Source organism: Oryctolagus cuniculus, chromosome 21, assembly GCF_964237555.1.
Source record: "Oryctolagus cuniculus chromosome 21, mOryCun1.1, whole genome shotgun sequence".
Lineage (NCBI taxonomy): Eukaryota > Metazoa > Chordata > Mammalia > Lagomorpha > Leporidae > Oryctolagus > Oryctolagus cuniculus.
The window spans coordinates 5,503,216-5,525,779 of record NC_091452.1 but is presented as its reverse complement, the minus strand read 5'-3'; positions in this window follow the sequence as shown (position 1 = coordinate 5,525,779).

The window sequence follows — 22,564 nt, the reverse complement described above, 5'->3', positions numbered from 1 at the left end:
TGGCGGGCAGGGCACCTGGCGGTGTCCCGGGCCCGCGACTCACAGGCGGCGGTGGAGCCCCCGGCCCCTTGGGGAGCGCAAGTTGATTGGAGTCACTGGGCTTTGGAATGAGGCAGGGGGTGATGAGGGAGATGCACCCTCTCGTCGCCATGGCCCGGGGCGGGGGCTCGGTGGCTTCCTGGGGATTTTCCATGGCAACCTTGCACATCTCCCCAAACGTTTTTATTTGGTTGGTTCTTTGGGAGAAAAACTGCCACCCCGCACTTGCCCTTTGAATTCACTTTGAAGATTTATTGACTGGAGAAGCAGAGCTGTAGACAGAGGTCTTCCACCCGCTGGTTCACTCCCCAAATGGCCTCAGCAGCCCGGAGCTGCGCCGATCTGAAGCCAGGGGCCAGGAGCGTCACCTGGGTCTCCACACAGGTGCAGAGGCCAAGTACCTGGGCCGTCCCACGGCCCTCCCAGGCCATAACAGAGACCTGGAAGGGAAGAGGAGCAGCCAGGACTTGAACTGGTGCCCACATGGGATGCCGGTGCCGCAGGCAGAGGCTTAGCCTAACGACGCACTACGCCGACCCCTGAATTCATTTTCAAAGATGTCTCCTCACCCATGAAACATTTTCCGGCTCACGACAAGTGCCGTCCCATCGCCACCACAGGTGTCACGGAACTCCGTGGCCCCGCGGTCCAGCCTGTGGCACACCGAACCTGACAACCCAAGTGCATTTACCCCGACGCAGCTGCTTGCAAGCTTGGTAAATGCCTATCGAGTTCTACCAACCAGGCCAGTGCTGGCTTGGTGCCTTCACCGTCACTGGCGTAAGAGGGAAGATAGAACGCGTCGTTCCAGTGAGACTTCAATTCCGCAGGAGACGAAGTCGCTACAAAAAACGAAAGGCGCGTTTGCGAGAGACGGTCTCCTTGGAGAGATGCATGATGGGAGCCGAGGTCAGCTGCGTACACCATGAAGCGACAAAGCCATCGCCTCGCCTGTGCCGTGGGCGGAAAAGGAGACCCCTTGCCAGGGCCCCAAGCGGCAGCGCTCCCAGCAGGTGCTCCCTGACAGCCAGGGCCATTCTTTCCAGCTAAGAGCCCCAGGCGCCCGAGTCCACAGATCCCCCGTCTCAGCTGGGCTGGCTGTGCAGGTGCCGCCGAGGAGAGCGGGAGAGGAAGAGGCAGGGCGACCTCAGCCGGGCATCAGAAACTCCCCGTGGGCTTCCTGCTCCGTCCCGCCCCGAGGCTGCGGCATAGGGGACTCCCAGCCCCATCCCGCGACTGTCACCGTGGCTGTGGGACTCAGGAACCAGCCGGAGCGCTCAGTGAGTGCAGTGCTGGGGGCCGGCAAACCAGCGCCCGCAGGAACCTGCAGCTGCCCCACGGCCCCTCGCACTTCCCGGGACAGACCCAGCGGCTTCTGTGGGAGAGCTCTGAGGGTCGCGGAGGAAAGAGTTTGCGTCTCTAATACATTTTAGGGGGGCGGGGTGGCAATGATGCTGTGGCTTGGGGACCCCACTTTGAGAACGGCTGGTGGCCACGTGTGGTTGGGGACCAGCGGGCCCCTCAGCGTGGCTGCAGCCTGCAGCATGTCGCCATGAGGTCAGGGCGCTGGGATCAGCCCAGAGTGCCGAGGTGCGGGCGGCCAAGATACAGCTCTGGCACTCACTCGCCACGACTCCCCGAGCAGGTGCAGCGTGCCCCCTGTACAGATGTGCAAACGGTGAGACAGAGGCTGACGGGGCGCCCGCCTCGCCAGGCCCAGCGGACCCTGAGCCCGAGCCTGGCTGTCTCCCCACCCCCCATCCAGACGCTGCACCCCTGCAGGGCCCTCTGCAAAGGTGTCCCACGTGCTGTGCAGCTGGGGGCAGGCTGGAGAGAACGGTGGTAGGGGAGGCCCCGGGACTGGCGGATGGGACGTGGCCAGCGACATCCGGATTTGGCCTTGGGAGGTGGTACCACCTGCCGCCAGGCCAGGAGCCTCAGGCCTTCCAAGTTCAGCCGTCCCGGGCTCCGGCCGCCCCACAGTCAGCCATTTTGTTGGCCAGGCCACACTGTCAGCCTGCAGCCACAAGGGGGCGCTTGCTGGCCTCAAATGATTGAGCGTTTTGGGCCAGATGTTTTCCCAGAAAGCCCTTTAAGGTCTCCCCCAGTGTCTCCCCGACTACTGAACTTCGCGGTGACGTGAGCCCAGCTGTTGGAGAAGCCTCACCGGATCCCCACCCTGGGTGCCAAGATGTGGCCTCTTTCCCTCCCTGGGGATTCTTCTGAGCCCCAGGGGGACAGGGAGGAGTCGGCAACATCACAGGGGTCTGTGGGGCTGGGGTCTCCCTCGTGTCACCGACACGTGCAGGTGGGAGGGCCTGGGGTCTGCTGGAGGGGCGGGAGTTCCCTGTGACTGACAGGCCAGCGCCATCTAGGGGGAGCGTCTGTGTCGTGCCTCAGGGCCCCCCAGAGATCTCCCACTCGGTGGACCTGGAAGGTCCCCACACCTGTCACCATCAGCAGTGGGGACCACGAGCCCTCGGGGGACACAGGCAAGCCGTGCCCGGGGCCCAGCAAGCTGCAGCGCGGCCTTGAGCCTGCTCCTCGGTGGCGTGGGTGAGGGTGAGTCGGCCATGCCGCTGACTCTGAACGCCTGGTGTGGACGCCTCGGTGTGCAGCGTTGAGCCACGGCTTGGGCACCCGGTTCCTGCCCCCGTGCCGGGTTTGCGCCCTGGCTGTGTGGGCTCCCATCTGCTCCTGCTGATGTACCTGGAGGTAGGGTGTGTACCTGGCACCGGCTCAGGCGCTTCGGCCCCTGCCACCCATGTGGGAGACCTGGATGGAGCTCCTGGCTCCTGACTTCACACTGCAGAGTTACAGGGTGGGGTGGGGGTCTTCCATCTGCTGGTTCACTCCCCAAATGGCCGCAACAGCCAGAGCTGGTCCAGATGGAAGCCAGGAACCTCCTCCTGGTCTCCCACGCAGGTGCAGGGGCCCAAGCACCTGCGACATCTTCCGCTGCTTTCCCAGGCCATAGCAGAGCTGGATCGGAAGTGGAGCAGCTGGGACTGAAATTGGTGCCTTTATGGGAGGCCGGCAACTGGCACAGCAGGTGGCGGGTTTACCCGCTACAGCGCCAGCCCCCGCCCAGTTTCTAAAATCTCAGTGCTTTGTGTGTAACCCTCAGATGTTAGAGCGAGCGAGGGCGTATAAATCTGGGAAGCAGCTTCTGTCTTCAGAGAATCAGCTCCGTGGGCGACGGGGCCCTGGCTGTGGGCCGTGCCGGGTGCAGCCATCTTCTCCCGTCTGGGAAACACATCCGCCCACGGGACTGCTCACCAGGGGGCTGGGGCCCTGGGAGACCAGGAAGGGAACAGGAATGAAACCAGCAGGGCTGGCCGGAGAGGGACGGTTCTCTGTCCCGCGGTGTCAGCCGAGCCTCGGGGGAACCAGAATGAAACCGGGACGAGCGTTGCTGGGGGGCGCCCCTTCCCAGCTGGCCGCGTCCCCACGGAGCAGGAGCGGTCTTCAAAATGTTCTTGGACATGGCACGTTACGAGAGAGCGATGCACGGATTTGCCAAATGCTTTGCACCAAAGTAGGCCGGCCTCTGCGTTTCCCGCGGATTTGGTGGCTCTCTTGTCGTGCCGTGGCAGCAGCTGACCGTTTGCAACTCCCGGGGAAGGTTCTCCGCAGGCTCAGCCTCGGTGCACGGGCCGCTGGCTGCGGGAGACCAGAGAGGAGCCCTGGAGGCAGATCCTGCGAGAGTTCCTGCTGCCCTCTGGGAACCTGGGGGTGGGGTGGGAGATGCGCAGGCAACCTCTCCAGCCGAGCACGCCCTGCAGCGCTCTGGGGCAGCAGTGGTCCCTGTGGCTGCCCCAACCGAACCCCACACGCTGGGTGTCTTAAAGCCACAGCCGGGGTGCTGGGCCCCTCTTCCTCCTCCTCCTCCTCCTCCCTGCACCTCCCTCTGCTCCCCTCCTCGTCTCCCTCTCTCCCGGGATGCGGCTTTGTCGCTACTGAGAGCGTCCACCAGGGGGCAGCCAAGCGCAACACCCCAGGAACATGGGCTCCCCGCCTCCCCACAAGTCCTCTTCCTTTAAAATGCACCTCTGATTTTTCAGAATCAAGAAGTCTACTGCAACACACTGTCCTGTTTTTAAATGTCTTTCCCATTAGCCGGGAGTAAAGAGTGGGGGTGGGGGGAGGATGGATTGTGGAAGGAGGCGGAAGGAAGGTGCAGAAGCCAGCGGTGGGGTTCTCAGCCCGTGGAAATCTCTTACAAACCACTGGGATTATTTTGAGAGTCAGAAGTGGCCTCAGGGTGGTCCGAGAGAAGGACTTGGGAAAGAAGCCCTCAGCTTTCAGTGGCTGCCGTGGAAATCCGTGGCTCGGGCTGAGGCCGGTGGCTGTGACTGCCATTGGCTTTCCTTGGCTCAGTAAAGAAAGACGCCAGCTGCTTGCCCTCTGCGAGTGGGGCAGAGCGAGGGGAGGCGTCGGGGCGCATCAGGCGCCTCCGAGAGGTTTGGTCTGATTTGCACCTGCCGACTTAGTCGTGAAGCGCCAATCAAGAGCCGGGGGCAAGGCCGTCAGGGTGAGAAAGAGAGAGGGGAGATTCCACCTGGCTCACTCCCCAGGTGCCCACTACAGCCAGGGCTGGGCCAGGCCAAAGCCAGGAGCTGCAGCTCAGTCATGGACCCAAGGACCTGAGCTGCCTCCCGGAGTCTGAATCGCCTGGGAGCTGGGGCGAGGAGCCGGGCTGCGCTTCGAGCCCGGGCGCTGCTCTGTGGGACGCGGGCGCCGGGACTGCCAGGGACCCCCTGTGCTTTCCTGGCTGGAGCGTCAGCCTTCGGGGGCTTCCGTGGTTGCAAACATTCCGGCAGATGGGGGACCCCTGCGTGCCCGAGGGTCTGCTTGGGGACATCCTGCGTGCAATCAACGAAGACCTTCCGGGCGTCGGGAAGATGAGGGCACTCTGGCCGGGGCGCCACACGGGAGCCACCGTGGACATGGGCTGGGCTCCTGCGGAGCCGCGTCTCTGGGCATTGACTGGAGCAGGGGCATTGACCGGAGCAGCACCCCCAAGGTGCTGGTCGGAACCTGGCTGGGGCAGTGTTTCTCCAGGGTGCCTGGCCGCCCGGATGTGACTGTGCCGACGAACAGCCGTGCCTCCCCAAGCCCCAGAGCCAAGGCCTTTCTCTCTCCCCTCCCTGCGGGCGACAGGTTCCGGGCGAGTGTCTCTGTACCCCCGGGGTACCCCGTGCCCCCAGGGCCTGCAGCCTGCCCAGCAGAGCAAGGGTCAGCTCCCGGTGGGGGTGTCACGGTGCACATGGGTGAGCTCTGGGAAAGGGAGGGAGGTGCCAAGGAAACAGCCGGGCCGTGGACCACCCAGCCACCCTGGGCACGCGGAAGACCCTGCCAGAGCTGGGCTCAAAGAAATGCACATTAAAACCAGACTCCAGGGGGCGCACTCGTGACTGCTGTGTGTCATCAAACACCGCTCACAGCGGCCCCTCTGAGAGCAGGGAGGGAGGGGCAGAGCGAGGCTAAGCCGTCTGCCCACCCCCCCACCACCTTCTGCCCCCAGGTGTGTGCGGCCCGGGCAGAGTGTGCTGCTGCACAGAGAGAAGTTCACACAAGCTGCTGCCATTCAGACGTGCGCCTGAGGAATACAAAGCACAGAAGACTTTTTAATTGAAAGGGAGGGAGAGAGAGAGAGAGAGAGAGGTCTTCCACCCCCTGGGTCACTCCCCAGATGGCCGCAGCGGCAGGGGCTGGGCCTGGAATTCCGTCCCGGTCTCCCAGGTGCTCGGGCCCCTCGCTATCCACTGCCTCGCCAGGCGTCTTGGCAGGGAGCTGGTTCGGATCCGAGGGTACCAGGTGCCGGCACTGCAGGCGCTGGCCCTAACCGAGCCTTTCCCCCCTGGTGTCTTGTAGTCAGGCAGAGCTGCGTGACAGCACAGGTGCGCCCAGCGCGGCCACAGGTGCACCCAGGCGAGCCAAGGTTCCCTTTGGCAGGTGCTGAGCCCAGGGTGGCCACGCCCGGGACTCCCTGTGTGGAGGTCAGCTGGGCTCTGTGGATGGGCACCCCCTCCCCTCCCCCACCCCCAGCCGTGGAGCTGAGGCTTGGCGGGAAGGCGTCTGTACTTGTCAGAAGTCAAGGTCGACCCCCACGCCGGCTCACACGCGGTTCTATTTATGGCACCTGCCAGGGTGTGAGATTCCCCGGCTCACGACCTCTGTGCTGGGCTGAGAGCCGACATGAAGGACGCGGCCAGGGGTCGGCGGCTTTTTCTAGAAGGGGTGAGGCGGTGATGGCTTCCCCTGGTTTCCCGAGCTCTGTCCTTGAGATGCCGATGTGTAGCCCTGTCAGGGGGGCCGTGCAGCAGAGCGCCAGGCACCCGGGGTGGGGGGAGTGACTGGATTGACCTGGGAGCGAGGGGGCGGGGCTCGCTGGGGGAGCAGCCCCCGTGCCCCGCTTTGCAGATGATTGGGGGCCGCCGGCCCTGGCGTCTTCTTGTGCGAGCCTGAGCGGTGGGCTCGTCCTGGCTTGGGGACACTCTGGGTCGCGCCAGGTGGCCAGTCAGATTCTGGCTTCCACTCTGGCTCCCGCAGAGCCAGGGGCCAAATCACTGCGTCTGGGGGCCTGTGCGGCTGGTTTTCCTTCCCCATCCTCTCGCTGTCTGCCTCCATGATGGGACATCTCCTCGGAGCTGCCTCTAAGACAGGAGAACGGGTGCAGCAGGCGTGACTCCGAGGAGGGCGGGAGAGAAGCGGGGACGCCCCTGACACCCCTGGGCACCGCGCTGCCACGTGGGAGGTGACCTACAAGCCTCGCCTTCCCCAGGCACCTTGGCCGGCTCATTGCTGGGCACTCAATGCCACAAACCCATCCCCACGGACCCCTGGTGGTCTCGTCACATCCCTCAGGTCCCCCGGCAGGCAGGACGTGGGGACAAACATTCTTTCCATTCTGGAAAGAGGGGCGGGCAGACGAAGGCGTGGGGCCGGATCTGGCTTCCGGTGCGGGAGCTGACACCCAGCCACGGCCTCTGCCCGGCTGCCTCTGAGGGGTGGCCCTCGTGTCCCCCGGGCACAGTCTCACTTTGACTTCCCTCCCTGCTCTCAGCGCCCACTGCCGGACGGGGTTTGTTGGCGCTGGGTGTAGCAGGCTCGGCTGCGGGAGCAGGGGCCCGGCGGGGCCTGCAGGAGGCCTGGCTCGGCTGGGCGAGGTGAAGAGGGAGAGCGCTTTGGGGCTGCAGGAAGGTGCGCGCTAAGGAAAGGGGGAGCCAGGATCCTCAGGCCGAGTCCTCCGTGCCAGCGTGAGACAGCATCAGCACGGTGGGGTCCACACGCGTGGGACCCTCGGCCGTGGAGACGACCGCTGGTGCTGGCTGGGCACCTCGCGCCCTGGTGCCCCGCCCCTTTTCCCAGAGGCCCCAGCTCCGGGGTGGCCTCCTGCCTCCAAGCGCTAAGCTTTGCTGGTTGTCTCCAGACTTGGTGCTGTGTGGGGTGGGGAAGCCGGGGGATCAGGCAGAGGTGCCAGGTGCTCCAAGACTCCGCCCCTGCGGGCACGCCCCTGCCCCCGTTACTCAGCCCAACGCTGTCCGCGTGGGCGGGACCGGCTCACAGGGTGGCTTCTGGGTCTAGAGCGCCAAGGTGAAGGCGGTCAGAGCCCAGAGGTGACGGCCTCCGAGAAGGACTGGCTTGGAGACAGAGGGGCCGTGTGACAAGGACACAGCCGCATGACCGTGGATGGGGGCCACGCTTCGGATGACCGGGCTGTCAGTCTCATCCTGAGCCCAGGGCCCAGCCGCCCTGTGCCCGGTCTGCCGAGCCACAGAGCCGGGAGCTCGCCAGCAATGCCAGGCTGATCGTGGCAGGGCACAGACAGGGCAGTCGGTGTCACGGCACTTGCCGCCCCTCGTGCTCCCTGCCAGGCGGCTGCACAGCTGCCCGTGTCCCTCTGCCGGCCGCAGAACCATGGCCTGGGCTCCTCGCAGGCAGGTCTTCTAGTCAGCTGCAGACAGCTTTGGTGTCCAGGCCGCTATGGTCTCTGTCCCAGCCGTACACTGCGGGCCACGGACGGCCTGTCAACGTGTGGGCATGACCGTGTGCCAATAAAGCTTTATTGACACAAACAGGCTGCGGGCCCAGCCGTCCTGCAGGCTCCCATTCTGCCCCCAGCCCCCATCCTCTCACCAGACCTCCCCTCGGCTCCCAGCGGATGGAAAGTGGTGAGGGGAGGCCCAGGGGGTCTCCGGGTTTCCCACTTCTTGTCAGTGATTTTTGAACCGGGCTGCTTCTGTCCGATCCTGTGCAGGGGAGAGGCGGAGGCCCCAGGAGGGGGGAGGACTCACTGTCGGGCCACGTGTCGCGTTTGAGCTTCCTCTAAACAGACGTAGACCCCTGCAGCCGCGCCGGGGGTCACAGCTGGAAGCGTTTCCATGGGAAATTCCGAGCTGTCAAAGGCGTTTAGCCGGCATCGCGTTGTAACGGGGATTTATGCTTTATTTACCTTGCGGATCTGATCTGAGAGCCGAGGCTGGATCCTGCGGCCTCGTTCCGTTCCACGCTGTCGGGAAGCTATGCGTCTCCCCGGGCGCAGCGTTCCTTTAAATGAGAAACGGGGCTCGGGAATAAATCTTCGGCCGCTCACGGCAGCAGCTCCTGGTCACCGCGGCCCGCGTCCTTCTGAAGTCGGATGGAGCCGGTTCCTGCCCAGAACGCGCGCACGGTTCACCTTGGGCCGCAGAATTTGGAAGCCGCCTTGTTTGTGACTGCAAAGCCGGGCCGGAGGAGCCGCCGGGGGGGCCCGGGCAGCTTCCCCCTGCACGTGGTGCGCGTTGGCAGGAAGGACGCCGTCCGGCCTGGCGGCGAGGCACCACTCCTCATTTTCAGTTTTCTCCGAGCAAGGCAGGCCTCAGAAGGGGTTTTGTCCCCAGGGGGTGGGTCTAGAATAAGCCAATGAAAAGAAGCCTGTGCAGCGGGGCAGGGGGGCCTCGCTGGAGTGGGCCTGCCCGGTGCACCCCTGCATGGGGGCACCCTGCCTTGAGCTGGCCTTGCCCTCCCCCTCCCCTGTCCCTTGCTGCCCTCCTCTTGGGCTCCGTCTCCCTAATCCCTCCTCCTCCCTCCTCTCCCCTTCCTTCTCTCCTTCTCTGGCAACTACAAGCCCTTCACCTTAAAAAAAAAAAAAAAAAAAAAAAAAAAAACACCAAAAACCTTTGACCTGGCCACCATCGCAGCCTGCACAGGAGGTTGCAAACCAGTGCCCTCGGCTCAGCTTCCCCTGGGTTGGGCCTCACACAGCCACGCCCGCCACCAGGTCCAGGGGATGCGCGTGACCGCTGTGGCCGCTGTAGGCCTGCCTGCTTCCCTTCCCACACTCTCCTGTTCCCGGCTGTTTGTCCCACGTGCAGGGTCCTCACCCTGCTCCGAGCACACGGATCTTAGATTTGTCTTCCTCTGGACAGGCGGGGGTGGGGGGGGCCCGTCTTTTCTCCAAGCCCCCATTTCGGGGTCATCTTGGGGCCTGGTGCTCCCGTGGGGAGCAGCGTTTGGAGAACGGGGTCCCTCACCCTGACGTGCCCTCACGTCCTCACGGCCATGGTCTCTGCGAGAGGAGGCGACACCGAAGTGGGCCCGGCTCGCTCCTGGGGCAGAGCTCCGAGCGCGATGCAGGCGGAGGCAGGGTGGCTGTCCTGGCTGGCTGCACGTGTCCTCACGCAGGCCTCCTGCGCCGTGGGTAACTGTGCGCTGCTGCTTTGCAAAGAGCCCTGGGCCCTGCAGGAGCGCAGAAAGCAGACCCTAATGTCGCCGAGCCCAGGCATTTGGGCCTGCGTGGTTGGCAGTGTGGGATTGGCTGCAGAGCGGGGGGGTGGGGGGGGTGGAATTCATTTTTCTGCATTGGGGGGAACAGAGGTTGAGTTTCTGAGTTCCCCAGAGAGGACACAGTGTCTCCATGGAGGGGACACAGCTTCTGCCCCTTTGGCATCTATCAGTGGCCATGACTCTTTATTTATTTATTAAAGATTTTCTTTATTTGTTTGAGGTAGAGTTATAGACAATGAGAGGCAGAGACAGAGAGAAAGGTCTTCCTTCCACTGGTTCACTCCCCAAATGGCCACAAGGGCCTGAGCTGTGCCAATCAGAAGCCAGGAGCCAGGAGCTTTTTCCAGGTCTCCCATGTGGGTGCAGGGGTCCAAGCACTTGGGCCATCTTCTACTGCTTTCCCAGGCCACAGCAGAGAGCTGGATCGGAAGAGGAGCAGCCTGGATTAGAACCAGTGCCCATATGGGATGCCGGCGCCACAGGTGGATGATTAACCCACTGCACCGCGGCGCCAGGCCCATGTGGCCACAACTTTAAAGGAGACTTGGGCAGCTGACCAGGAGGCCCAGGCCTGACCCATCCAAGGCGCTCATGGAAGGGGCATAAGCTGCCCTCAGCTCTTGCCTTTCTTTCTTCCTTCTTCAATCCACCCCCTCATCCACCCCCCATCCATCCACCCCCCCATCCATCCACCCACCCTATCATCCGTCTGTCCACCCACCCACCTATCCATCCATCCACCCCTCCCACCCTGTCACTGTCATCCGTTCTCCCTCCCTCCCTCCCTCCCTCTCTGCCTTCCTCCCATGCGTCCGTCTGTCCACCCACCCGCCCATCCTGGCTTCACAGAGCTTCCGAAAGAGCAGAAGAGGAGACAGACGGGCCACGCGGCTTATCCTAGGTCAAGCCTCGTGGGACTTGCAGCTGTAGAGAGGGAATCGGCTTGCAGTTCTCTTCCTTCTGAAGAAGCACAGAGCAGGCCGGATGGACAAGGGCGGACAGCGGGCCGCTGGGAGACGAGGCTCAGGACCCGACCACAGGCCCAGTGTCTGCGCTGGGGCGGCAGGACGGCTGCCTGGACCGGCTGGCCTCTGTGGGAGCCCAGGCCCAGGAGAGGCGAAGCGAGGAGGAGAAAGTCTTTATGAGAGCCCAAGTGCGCCTGCGCGCGCGTTGCCGTGGGAGTGTGCAGGCGAATTGTGGGCCGAGTTCGTACTTCAGCTGAACAACGCTTCAGGGAACCCTGTTTCTTTCCCCGCCCAGGGCAGGGTGGCCGCAGACAACCCGGGAATCTGGAAAGAAAGGCTTTGGAAGGTGGATGGGCACGGAGACCAGCCGGGAGTTTCTAGAAGTCACAGAGACGTCGGGGGTGAGCGGTGTCCAGGGGTGACCCGTAAGGGGGTGCGGTGTGCCGGGAAACAGCTCTGCGCCTGTGGGTGGGCGCCACCGGTGGGACCGAAGCTGCTGGGCAGTGGGGAGATGCTGGATCTATCAGGCTAGGCGACCCCTGTTTATTAAGCCAATGTCAGCTCTTTCTTGTTCATACGTGGCCTACTGGGGACGTTTCAACAGCACCCGCGGTCACATTCAGCTTCTGTGGTCAGAGCCGGGCCAGGCCTGACTGTCCCCGGACACGGGTGTGGTGTGGGACAAGCCCTCCTTCCCCTTGGCGCCCGTGTCCTCTGCTGTGCAGGCAGGTGCTCTCCAGGGCCTGTGAGGGCAGCGGGCAGCCTGGCAAGGACCACTGCTGCACGGTGGTGTGCTTGGGGTTGGGGGGGCGGGGGGCGGGGAGACCGGGCTCGGGGCGCCCCCGCTGCCCCCACAGACGCTCGGCGATTCTGACCCGTGGAGGGGAAATCTGGGAGGGAGAAGCGATGGAGGGGGCTCCTTGGGGCATCGAGAAGCCTGAAGGCCTGGGCGGGCACTGACCTTGGAGGACACGAGGAGAGAAAGAACCTACACCACCAGGCCTGGCAGCCGAGCTGTCTCAGGACAAAGTGTGAGGAGCAACTCGGACTAGACTAAGTTACTGGAATTAAGACTTATTCTATGCATCTGCTCTCCCACAATATGGCGCTGGGAGAGGAGGAAACAGCTTCTACGCAGCTGCCTCCAGTTCAACCAATAAGCAGCAGGACCTGCTCCTGATTGGGGGAGAGCAGCGTACTCGGCGTGTGGGTAGCAGAGTTGGGATTGGCGGAGGAGGACTATAAAGGAGGAGAGAGACGGCATGCACCAGGAACATCTAAGGGAACATCTATCTGAAGGAACACCTGAGCAGCCCCCGAGAGAGCCGGCCGGCGGTGTGCCGCTCCCCCGCGGAAGTGGGGAAAGTGGCAGGGGGAACCGCCCTTCCACGGAGGTGGGAGGGACGGTAGCCAACCCGGGGAGGGCCGAGCAGACAAAAGAATAGCGCAGGGTCCTGTGTCGTTCCTCCACGAAAACGGGGAGCGACACAAAGGACACAGGGTGAGGGGCCGGGAGGGGTGCAGCTCACAGGTGTGGGGGGGAGCTGGGAGAGCGAGGCCCTCTGCTGCAGGGGGGAAGCTGGAGCTGGTGGGGGGAAACGCGGGTGCTCGCGCCAAAGGCGCCATGGCGTGAGGCTGGGCATGTGTCGGCCCCGGGGCCGAGCTGTGGAAGACCTCGAAGGTCAAGGTCAAGGGCACGGCCGCCCCAGTTCCAGAGGAATGGAAACGAAAGACACAAGCGAGCGTGCTCTGCTCACTGGCTCTGCTCTTCAGGCTGGGGTTGGAAAGGAGGCCGCAGGGAGGCCGCACCTTGCGGAGGGCCTGGGCGCCATGTCCAGTGGTGGCCGGTGGTTCCAGGGTGCCGTGTCCAGTGGTGGCCGGTGGTTCCAGGGTGCTGTGTCCAGTGGTGGCCAGCAGTTCCAGGGTGCCGTGTCCAGTGGTGGCCGGTGGTTCCAGGGTGCTGTGTCCAGTGGTGGCCGGTGGTTCCAGGGTGCTGTGTCCAGTGGTGGCCGGTGGTTCCAGGGTGCCGTGTCCAGTGGTGGCCGGTGGTTCCAGGGTGCCATGTCCAGTGGTGGCCGGTGGTTCCAGGGTGCTGTGTCCAGTGGTGGCCGGTGGTTCCAGGATGCTGTGTCCAGTGGTGGCCGGTGGTTCCAGGGTGCCATGTCCAGTGGTGGCCGGTGGTTCCAGGGTGCTGTGTCCAGTGGTGGCCGGTGGTTCCAGGGTGCTGTGTCCAGTGGTGGCTGGTGGGGCCTGGGCGCCGTGTCCAGCAGTAGGGGGGGCCTGGGTGCCGTGTCCACTGGTGGCGGGGGGGCCTGGGCACCGTGTCCAGCGGTAGCCAGTGGCTCCAGGGCACCATGTCCAGTGGTGGCAGGGGGCCTGGGCACCATGTCCAGTGGTGGCGGGGGGGCCTGGGCACCATGTCCAGTGGTGGCGGGGGGCCTGGGCAGGGACAGGAGAGTCCCCAGCCCTTCTGCTTCCCGCTCCTCACAATCTAAGCCCCGTCCTTCTCCTGTCGCCTGGCACTGGGGACAGTCCCTGTGCCTTCTGCTGGCCGCTGGCCTGGGACTCAGACAAGCAAGCCTTTGGGGTTTGTGGGCCAGACGAGGGAGGCGTCGTCTGTTTGCCCTGCTCTCTCCTGCCCCCTTTCATGGGAGCCCGACCGGAGGCTGCTCCAGGTTGGATTTCAGGCCGGGGCCGGCTCCGGTGTGGCTCAGTCTGTTTTGGGTCACTCTGAAACAGGAGAGCACTCGGAGCCCCGGCGTGCCAGCCGAGGCTGCTCCAGGTCCAGCCCCGGCCTCGCGTGCCCGAGTGGAAAAGTCCAGCCCCGAGAGCGCCCGCTGCGGGCACCACCCTTGGCTTATCCGGGGAGCGCAGTGGATCTTGCAAACCCCTCCGGTTCTCTGGGAGGTCACTTCTGTCCTGTGGGGGGCAGCGCTCTGGCTGGAGGCTGCAAACACAGAAAGCGACAGCGGCACCGGGTTCCTGATGGGCTGCGACACACGAGGAAGCCGGGGCACGGCGTGGGGAGGGCGTGGGCAGCGGGAGCCCAGGGCCTGGGACGCCCAGGCACAGGATCGTCCCCCACCCCAAGCCGGGCTATGCAGACGCTCACACCGGATGCTGCCGACCTGCACCCTGCACTGTGGCGCAAATGCCTTCGTCCCGACCCCTCGCTCATTCCCGCACCCGCGGTCACCCCAGGCTCCTGTCGGAGGTGGCCGCAGCCGGGGATGGCCGTTCGCTGTGGCGTCCTCAGTTGTTGGCTTTGTACGAGGGTGCTTCAAAAAGCTTGTGGGACAAAAATAGAATTAAAAGATAAGCTTATTATTTTAATTTCTAAAGATTTATTTGACAATAGAGGGAGAGACAGAAAGAGGTTCACTCCCCAAATAACCACAGAGGCTGGGCTGGACCGACCAGGAACCAAACTGGGGGGCCACCTTTTCATTAGGGCAAACGTCAAACATAATCATTTTATATTTCACTTATTTAAAAAAATTACTAGGAGGCAGGGAGAGAGACACAGAACCCCCTGTCTTCTGGTTTGCTCCCTACATGCCTGCAACAGCTGGGACTGAGGCCAGGAGCCAGGAACTCCTCCTGGGTCTCCCACATGGGACCGGCACCCACGGGCTTGAGCCCTCGCTTGGCTGTTCCCAGACTTAGCAGGAAGCTAGAACCGGGCGCGGAGCTGGAATCGAGCCCAGGCACTCTGGGGCGGGATGTGGGCGTCCCCAGCAGCGTTGTAACTGCGATGCCCGCCCCGGGTAACTACTTTAGAGGGGCATGCACAGTCACAGCCCCGCACAGCGCCGCCTCCGTCCGTGCCATCACCCCAGCGTCAGCCCCGAACGTTGACTCCGGGTGCATTTCTTTTTGTTTCCTGCTTTAATGTAGCTACTATTGTATGCCAAGACTGCACGGTCATTTCGTGACTTAGCTTTTAAAACGTTTACTTGATTCCAACATTGTGGTATCATTGACATACGCGAGAACTTCAGGAACTCCGTGGAATTTGGAGATGTGTTGACTTTGTTGCGCAAATTTTTCTGCGATCTTTCTGTGACACACAATTTCCGTGAACGTTTTGAAGAACCTCGCGTGCGTGGGTTGCAGCCGGCTTCCCTCAGTTCCCAGAGCCCGGGGCCCTGGAGTCTCAGTTGCTCCATAAATCATCAGAAGCTGCCAGTGACGTGAGGCAGGCGTGGAAGGTGTGGGTGAGGCCACCGAAAACGTGGGCAAGATCTGGAAAACAAGTTTTTTTTAAGGATTTATTTATTTATTTGAAAGCAGAGTTACTGAGAGGCAGAGAGAATGAGAGAGAGAGAGAGAGAGAGAGAGAGAGAGAGAGAGAGAGAGGTCTTCTATCCGCTGGTTCACTCCCCAGTTGGCCACAATGGCCGGAGCTGTGCTGATCCGAAGCCAGGAGCCAGGAGCTCCTTCCAGGTCTCCCACGTGGGTGCAGGGGCCCAAGCACTTGGGCCATCTTCTACTGCTTTCCCAGGACATAGCAGAGAGTGGAGCAGCCAGGACTTGAACCGGCGCCCATATGGGATGCCAACACTGCAGGCGGCGGCTTTGCCCTCTACACCACAGCGCCGGCCCCAAGAGCCACTCTGTCTGTCTTTTGATTTGGTCAGAGCCTGAGCAGTGGCCTTGTGATTCCTGGAGCCCCTTTCCCTCTTGACGAGGGGGTCAGAGTCACCTTGTTTCTTCTAGAAAATCGCTTAATGAATCCCTGCAAATTGAGCTCACGTTCCCCATCCACCGGGCACACACTGACCCACGTCCTTCTCCTGCGGTTTAGTAAAAGCTTTCTCCTGCGCATTAACAATGCAAGCTGTCTAGCCAAGGGCAAGCTCCAGAAAGGCACCCACAGGCGCAGGGCTGGTTTCTGCAGGTTTTCTTGTGACAGCTGCCCGGGGCCATGAATATGTAAATCCGCTTGGCTGGGAAGGTCGCGTTGGGTCACGAAGGACCTCCTTCCTCCCCACAATCTCTGTAGCTGCCTAGACAATGGAAAAAGTAGCACCGAGGAAGAGAATGGTTTAAAAACCGCTGGAGCCAAGTCCTCCGCAAGAATACTCGCATTGCACGGTGAGCAAAGTGAGATGCCGGGGATCCCTGTGGAGAGCCGGCCTGGAACAGCTAGAGGCGCTCCCGGAGCAGCTTCCGGGTTAGCGCTTCCGGGTGTGGACAGCGTTTTAGTGTCTTGGAAAGGTACTGAGACTGTTTTTCTGGGACCTTGTTCCCTGGCTCACAAGACCCCCGAGACACGCCCCCTAGCGCTGCCGTCCCAATCAATGTCTTCTGAGAAAATGGGTCCTTCAGCGTCCTAGTTCCGAAAAAATCTTTTCCAAATTTCTGTTTTAACTCTTTAACAGCCTTCACTGGTTGTCCATTGCTTTGGGAATCAAAACCCCAGAATTAAAAAAAACGATTACTTATTTTATTTGAAGGGCAGGGAGACAGAGGTCTTCCATCTCCTGGTTCACCCCCCAAATGCCTGCCACAGCCAGAGGTTGGCCAGGCCTAAGCCAGGAGTCAGGAATCCAACCCAGGTCTCCACGTGGGGGCTGGAACCTCCCAGGGTGCACGTTAGCAGGAAGCTGGAATCCGGAGCGGAGCTGGGACTGGGACTCAGGCGTCCCCTGCAGCCCCGCCGCCCAGTGCCCCTCCTGGGAGCCCCAGAAGCTTCGACATGGCGGCTAGGGCCCCCCCAGGCGTGACCCCAGTCCCGTTTCTTCCTGGTTCCCCTTGGCCCTCGCCCCTCTGTCCAAGCCCGACTCTGTATAATATTTTTGCTGTATTCTTCGGAGATCAGCGTCCCCTCCCTCTGTTTATTTTATTTTTATTTATTTATTTATTTATTTATTTATTTTTGACAGGCAGAGTGGACAGTGAGAGAGAGACAGAGAGAAAGGTCTTCCTTTGCCGTTGGTTCACCCTCCAATGGCCGCTGCGGCCGGCGCACCACGCTGATCCGGTGGCAGCAGCCAGGTACTTCTCCTGGTCTCCCATGGGGTGCAGGGCCCAAGCACTTGGGCCATCCTCCACTGCACTCCCGGGCCACAGCAGAGAGCTGGCCTGGAAGAGGGGCAGCCGGGACAGAATCCGGCGCCCCGACCGGGACTAGAACCTGGTGTGCCGGCGCCGCAAGGCGGAGGATTAGCCTAGTGAGCCGCGGCGCCGGCCCCTCTGTTTATTTTAAATAAAGCTTTATCGGCTCACGGCCTGTGCATTTGTCTCCGCACTGCCTGTGGCTGCTGTCTCGCCACAGCGGGCAGAGCTGATGCGGCTCGGGGAGGCTCTGCGGCCCCTTGCAGGACAGCCTGCTGACCTCGGCGCCAGAGCCTGGTCCCGGCTTGCGCGGCATCGGCTCCTCCTCCCTGGAGCGAAACACCTGCGGCCGTCGCCTTCCTTCGGCCCAGGATCCCGGAGATTCCCAGCCGGTCAGGCCGACTCCGGGGCCAGCAGAGCCCCAGGGTGTACTGAGCTGTTGTCGAATAAGCAGAAAGACGGATGGGAAAAAAGAATGAGTGAAAGAAAGGGCGAGGAAGGGGCAGGACCCGCGGTCGGCGTGCGCAGCTTTCGGATGCGCTGTCTGGACCAGCGTTCTGACTTCCTTCTGAGCTGACCCAAACCGTCCTCAGGACGGGCCGAGGCCAGAGCGCGGATTGAGCACAGCAGATGGGCCCTGCCCTGGACACTGGACAACCACTGCCGTCCTGGGTGGGTTTCTTCTTGAGAACTAACCTGCCCACCAGAGAGTTTTCCGGGAAGTCCTCCCACCATGTCCTTCTTCCGTCTGGGACGGTAGAAGATGATTCAAAACCACAGAACTGGGCCGGCGCCGTGGTTCACTAAGCTAATCCTCCGCCTAGCGGCGCCAGCACACCGGGTTCTAGTCCCGGTCGGGGCGCCGGATTCTGTCCCGGTTGCCCCTCTTCCAGGCCAGCCCTCTGCTGTGGCCAGGGAGTGCAGTGGAGGATGGCCCAGGTGCTTGGGCCCTGCACCCCATGGGAGACCAGGAAAAGCACCTGGCTCCTGGCTCCTGCCATCGGATCAGCGCGGTGCACCGGCCGCAGCACGCCGGCCGCGGCGGCCATTGGAGGGTGAACCAACGGCAAAAGGAAGACCTTTCTCTCTGTCTCTCTCTCTCTCACTGTCCACTCTGCCTGTCAAAAAAAATAATAATAAAAAAAATAAAAATAAAAAATAAAAAAAAACACAGAACCACAGCCCACTCGGGCCAACAGAACATGGTTAACACTGTGCAGTAGCTTTAGATCCAGAGATTCTTCTACCCTCCTGCTGTTGAGAGCTGGGACTTTGTCCTCGTCCCCAACACCTGGGTGGTGGTGACTCCATGTGACTGCAAAAGCCCTGAAGCATCCGCTTGTGCTTGGAGCCTTGCACTGCCACGTAGGAAAATGGACTATCCCAAGCCTGCCACGTGTGGCAGTGGCCACATGTGACCCTCGTATGGATGAGTCACCTGGGACCAGCCTTCCAACCATCCCCTCAAATGCCAGGCAGACAAATGGACCCATCCTGGGGTTCCTGGGCCAGCCCGTCTGTTGGCAGGGCACCACAGAGCCATCTCTGTGGATACCACGTGGAGCAGAAGAGCCACCCAGCCAAGCCCTGAACTCCTGACGCCCAGGACACGGTGAGATGGCTCTGGCTTCCAGGCTGCAGGTTCTGCACTTGCTGTGTAGCATGGCTCACAGCGACCACGCTCTGGCTGGTGGTCGCAGGGAGGTAGCCTGCCAAGGTTAGCAATGCATTGGGAGCTACTGAAATGTCCTCTTCGCAGTCCGGCCGCTTTTCACGTGTGCCTCATTTTGTCATCACTTTAACCAATGTGGCGAGGGGTGCAAGGGGCAGAAACCCAGCTGGTGGAGAGACGCTGTGCGTTTGGAGGGCAGAGGGGTTGAGTCTTGCTCCATAGCCCTCTGCCTCTCTCTTCCTCTCTCTCCCTCCCTCTCCCTCTCCCTTCCTCCCTGCAGGCTGGGGAGCCTGTGGCCTTCCACGATTTCAGTAGAACCCTGAGAACATTTGACAGGCAGTCTGCCGTGGAAGGGACTATGCCCCTGGCAGGGGGCTGCCAGGCGTTCCTGGGTGGACGAAGGTGAGCTTGACTAAGACCAAGACACTGCCCGAGGGTCAGGGTCCGAGGTCTTCTCCAGAAAGCAGCCCTGGTTAGAGTGCAGGTTCCACCCACACTGTCCCCGGCCTGTAGAGACCCTCTTCCCGTGTTATATTCATACGTAATAAGGGAACGACTGGATTCCAGAGATTGTCAGGCGGGAAATGAGGCTTCTATCCGGGGATGACCTCAGGTTCCTGGGACGGCAGATCGCACCAATCCGATGTGACGGCCCGGGCTGGGCCAGGCTGAAGCCGGGAGTCAGGAGCCGGGCCCAGGTCTTCCACGTGGCTGGCAGGAAACCGTCCACTTGAACCAACAGTGCAGCTTCGTAGGGTGTGCATGAGCAGGTACCCCGATGTGGACCACAGACGTCCTAACCACCAGGCTAGCCATCTGCCCCTTAGGAGTAGTTGTTTTTAAATATTTACTTTATTTATTTGAAAGGCAGAGTTACAGAGAGAGAGAGAAAGAGGTCTTCCATTCACTGGCTCACTCCCCAAATGGCTGCAACGGCCAGGGCTGGGCGGACCCCAGAAGCCAGGAGCTTCCCCCCGGGTCTCCCACATGGGTGCACTTGGGCCACCTTCCACGGCTCTCCCAGGAGCAGTAGCAGGGAGCTGCATTGGAAGTGGAGCAGCTGGGACTCGACCCAGCACCCACCCGGGATGCCGGCGTCACAGGGGACAGCTTTACTTGCTACACCACAGCGCCGGCCCCACAAATAACAGCTTCACCCAGGCTTTGTTAATTTTCTTGACAAACCGGTTTATGAGTGGCAGAAACCCCCAGTGGAATAATCCCTGCGGAATCTGTCGTCTTGTTTGCTGGACATTGCAGGCTTTGGGCACTGTTGGATACGGGGGTGGGCTGGGGGGGGCCCGACAGTGTCATCAGGGTGTTTCGGGCCCCATCTTCTCCATGTGGAGTCTGCCTGGGGCTTTTCCACGCACACCCTGAGGGTCATGGGATGGGGGCGCCGCCTGCGGCAATGTGACGAGAAGAGCCGGCCAGAGCTGGCCGCCACCGCGCCGTCTGCAGTCGCCACTCTGCGGGGGCTCCCGGAGTCCCCTGCCCATCCCTGACCCGTCCAGCAGCCCTGGCTCCCTGCAGCCAGGATGCAGACCTGCGTCCCCAGGGGGGTTGGGGCAGAACCCAGCAAAACCCCGTGGTGATGCAGGAGGGCTGAGCAGGCTTCCAAATCCTCCTGACCCCGGGGCCGCCCCAGGTGCTGATCAGCACCCTGGTTTCGGGGTTCATGGTCCACCCCGTGTCTCCGCGTCCTTTGAAACTCACAGACGCTTTTCACGGCCAGGACAGAAGGGAGGGGGAAAGCAGTCTTGTTTAATTAGATCCACCCACCCTAAAGCCCACCCTAAAGCCTTGTTGTACGGCACAGCACGGGCGTCCACGGGTGTCCATGCAGGGCGCAAGGCTGAAGAGGACCCGGCTTTTGTGTGAATCAAAACAATGCGCAATTCCTTAGCAATCCCAGCAGAAAAAAAAAAAAAAAAACCCACCCCTCTTAGTTCCAAATCATTACCAGTGGAATTTTAAAAATTATTCCCGCACTTAGCTGGGAGTCCCGTGGTACCTGGCGGGCTTGGCAGGGCGGCCTGCGGCGCTAATTGGAAGCAGAGGCGGCCGTGCGTGGGAGGCGCTGCCTCGCTCCTGCAGTGTGGATGTTCCGTGAACTCCACGAGGGATGAGCCTTCAGGCGGCCCGGCCTTGTGCAGTGATGCACCGGGACACCAGGCGTCCCTCGGCCCAGGTCCGTGGTCTCTGGGGTTAGGTGGAACCTGTGCAGGGAGCGTGCGTTGGTCACTGTCTCCCGAAACTGCACACTACAGTTTGCTTCTCAACACCAGGAGGACTCTGTCCCCTGCCCGCCGATGTGCCGGGTCCCAGGGCGACCAAGAGCGGGTCGCCAGGGTGGGGGTGGGGCAGCAGGGGAGGGGCTGCCATTGAATGGTTGGGGGTACGAAGGTCCTTCAAAAAGTTCATGGAAAAGTGGAAACGAAAGGTTCATTCTGGTGTAAAAAAAAAAGTAATGCAGGCAGCAAGAGGTCTTGAAAAAGTTCATGGAAAGCGCGTATTGGAGTTGCCATTGAGAAGCGTTTGCAAGGGCTCTGTGGGCGGGGGGGGGGCACCGTGCTCCCTCCTGGCGTCAGGAGTGGGGGCACTGTGCTCCCTCCTGGCTTCACGAGTGCTCCCGAGGCTGCCAGGCTCCTGCCCATCACGGCTTCCCCGCGGCCCCGCCCGCACCGGGAAGCTCTGGTTGCTACAATGGCCCCCTTGGTCCTCGCCTGGCAGCTGCGGGCGATGAGTGCCAAATACCCCAGCACCCAGGCTCCCCACACGGCCTACTTCTCCTTGCCAAAGCAGCTTTGATTTTGATTTTGAAATGCTTTTAGATTTGCCAAAAAAAAAAAAAAAAAAAAAAAAAAAAGCTGAGAGTTCCCATGTGTCTGCCCCCCCCCCCCCCCCCCCGTCTCCGTGTTGAAATTCTGCACAAAAGCCAGCGCCGCGGCTCACTAGACTAATCCTCCACCTTGTGGCGCCGGCACACCGGGTTCTAGTCCCGGTCGGGGCGCCAGATTCTGTCCCGGTTGCCCCTCTTCCAGGCCAGCTCTCTGCTGTGGCCTGGGAGGGCAGTGGAGGATGGCCCAAGTGCTTGGGCCCTGCACCCCATGGGAGACCAGGAGAAGCACCTGGCTCCTGCCATCGGATCAGCACGGACCTTTCTCTCTGTCTCTCTCTCTCACTGTCCACTCTGCCTGTCAAAAAAAAAAAAAAAAAAAAAATTCTGCACAAGCCAGAGCGAGGCTCGGCTAGGAAACAGCGCGGCTGTGACGCCTGAGCTGGCTGCAGGGCTCCTGAGGTCATCCGGGGACCCTGCTCGCGCTCCGGCCCTGTCCCCGGCTCCCACCCAGCTCCCCGAGCCTTTGGTGGCTGCCAGCGTTAGTGTCCTCCAGGCAGGCCGGGATGCTTTCTCAGCCTTGAGGGCCCCTGTGGGTCGGGGACGCTGCTGTGGCCGCTCTCCCGGATCCACACGAGGGGCCGTGCACTGGCTAGGCAGCTGATGTCCAAGAGCTTCCTGGGGGGATGCTGAGCCCGGCCCCGTGGTTGGGGTGCCCCTGCCCATGCCCTGTGTGCACCCCTGTGTAACACTGGCTTTCCTGGGGATGCGGCGTCCCCCCAACCCCACCTCTCCTCGGTCTCAGCTGCTGACTGCAGCGAGCGCTGGCGATTGCTGGCGAGGCATTTGCCTGAAGGCAGTCCCTGGTCGGCTTAGTTGGGATACATTTTTGCATCGCTTCATTGTATCTATTGCCACATAAACTGATGGACGCGAGCATTTGTGGGTGTTGTATGTATTAATCAGAGCGCTGTCCAAGGCAGTGCTCTCCGTCCAGCTGGGGTAACTCAGGTGTCGCCTTGCACCATGGCCCCGGGGCCCCTTGTGGGGCTGAGCCCCAGGCCCAGGCGGCGCTGGCGGGCAGGAAGACCCTTGCGTTCTCCTCCTTCCCCCGTCACCTCCTTTGCTCACTCCCTGGCGGTTTAGCCGGCAACCTCCAAACAACACTGCTACGCTCAGTCCTGATCAGACTGCTTCCAGGGGGGCCTTCACCAGAGA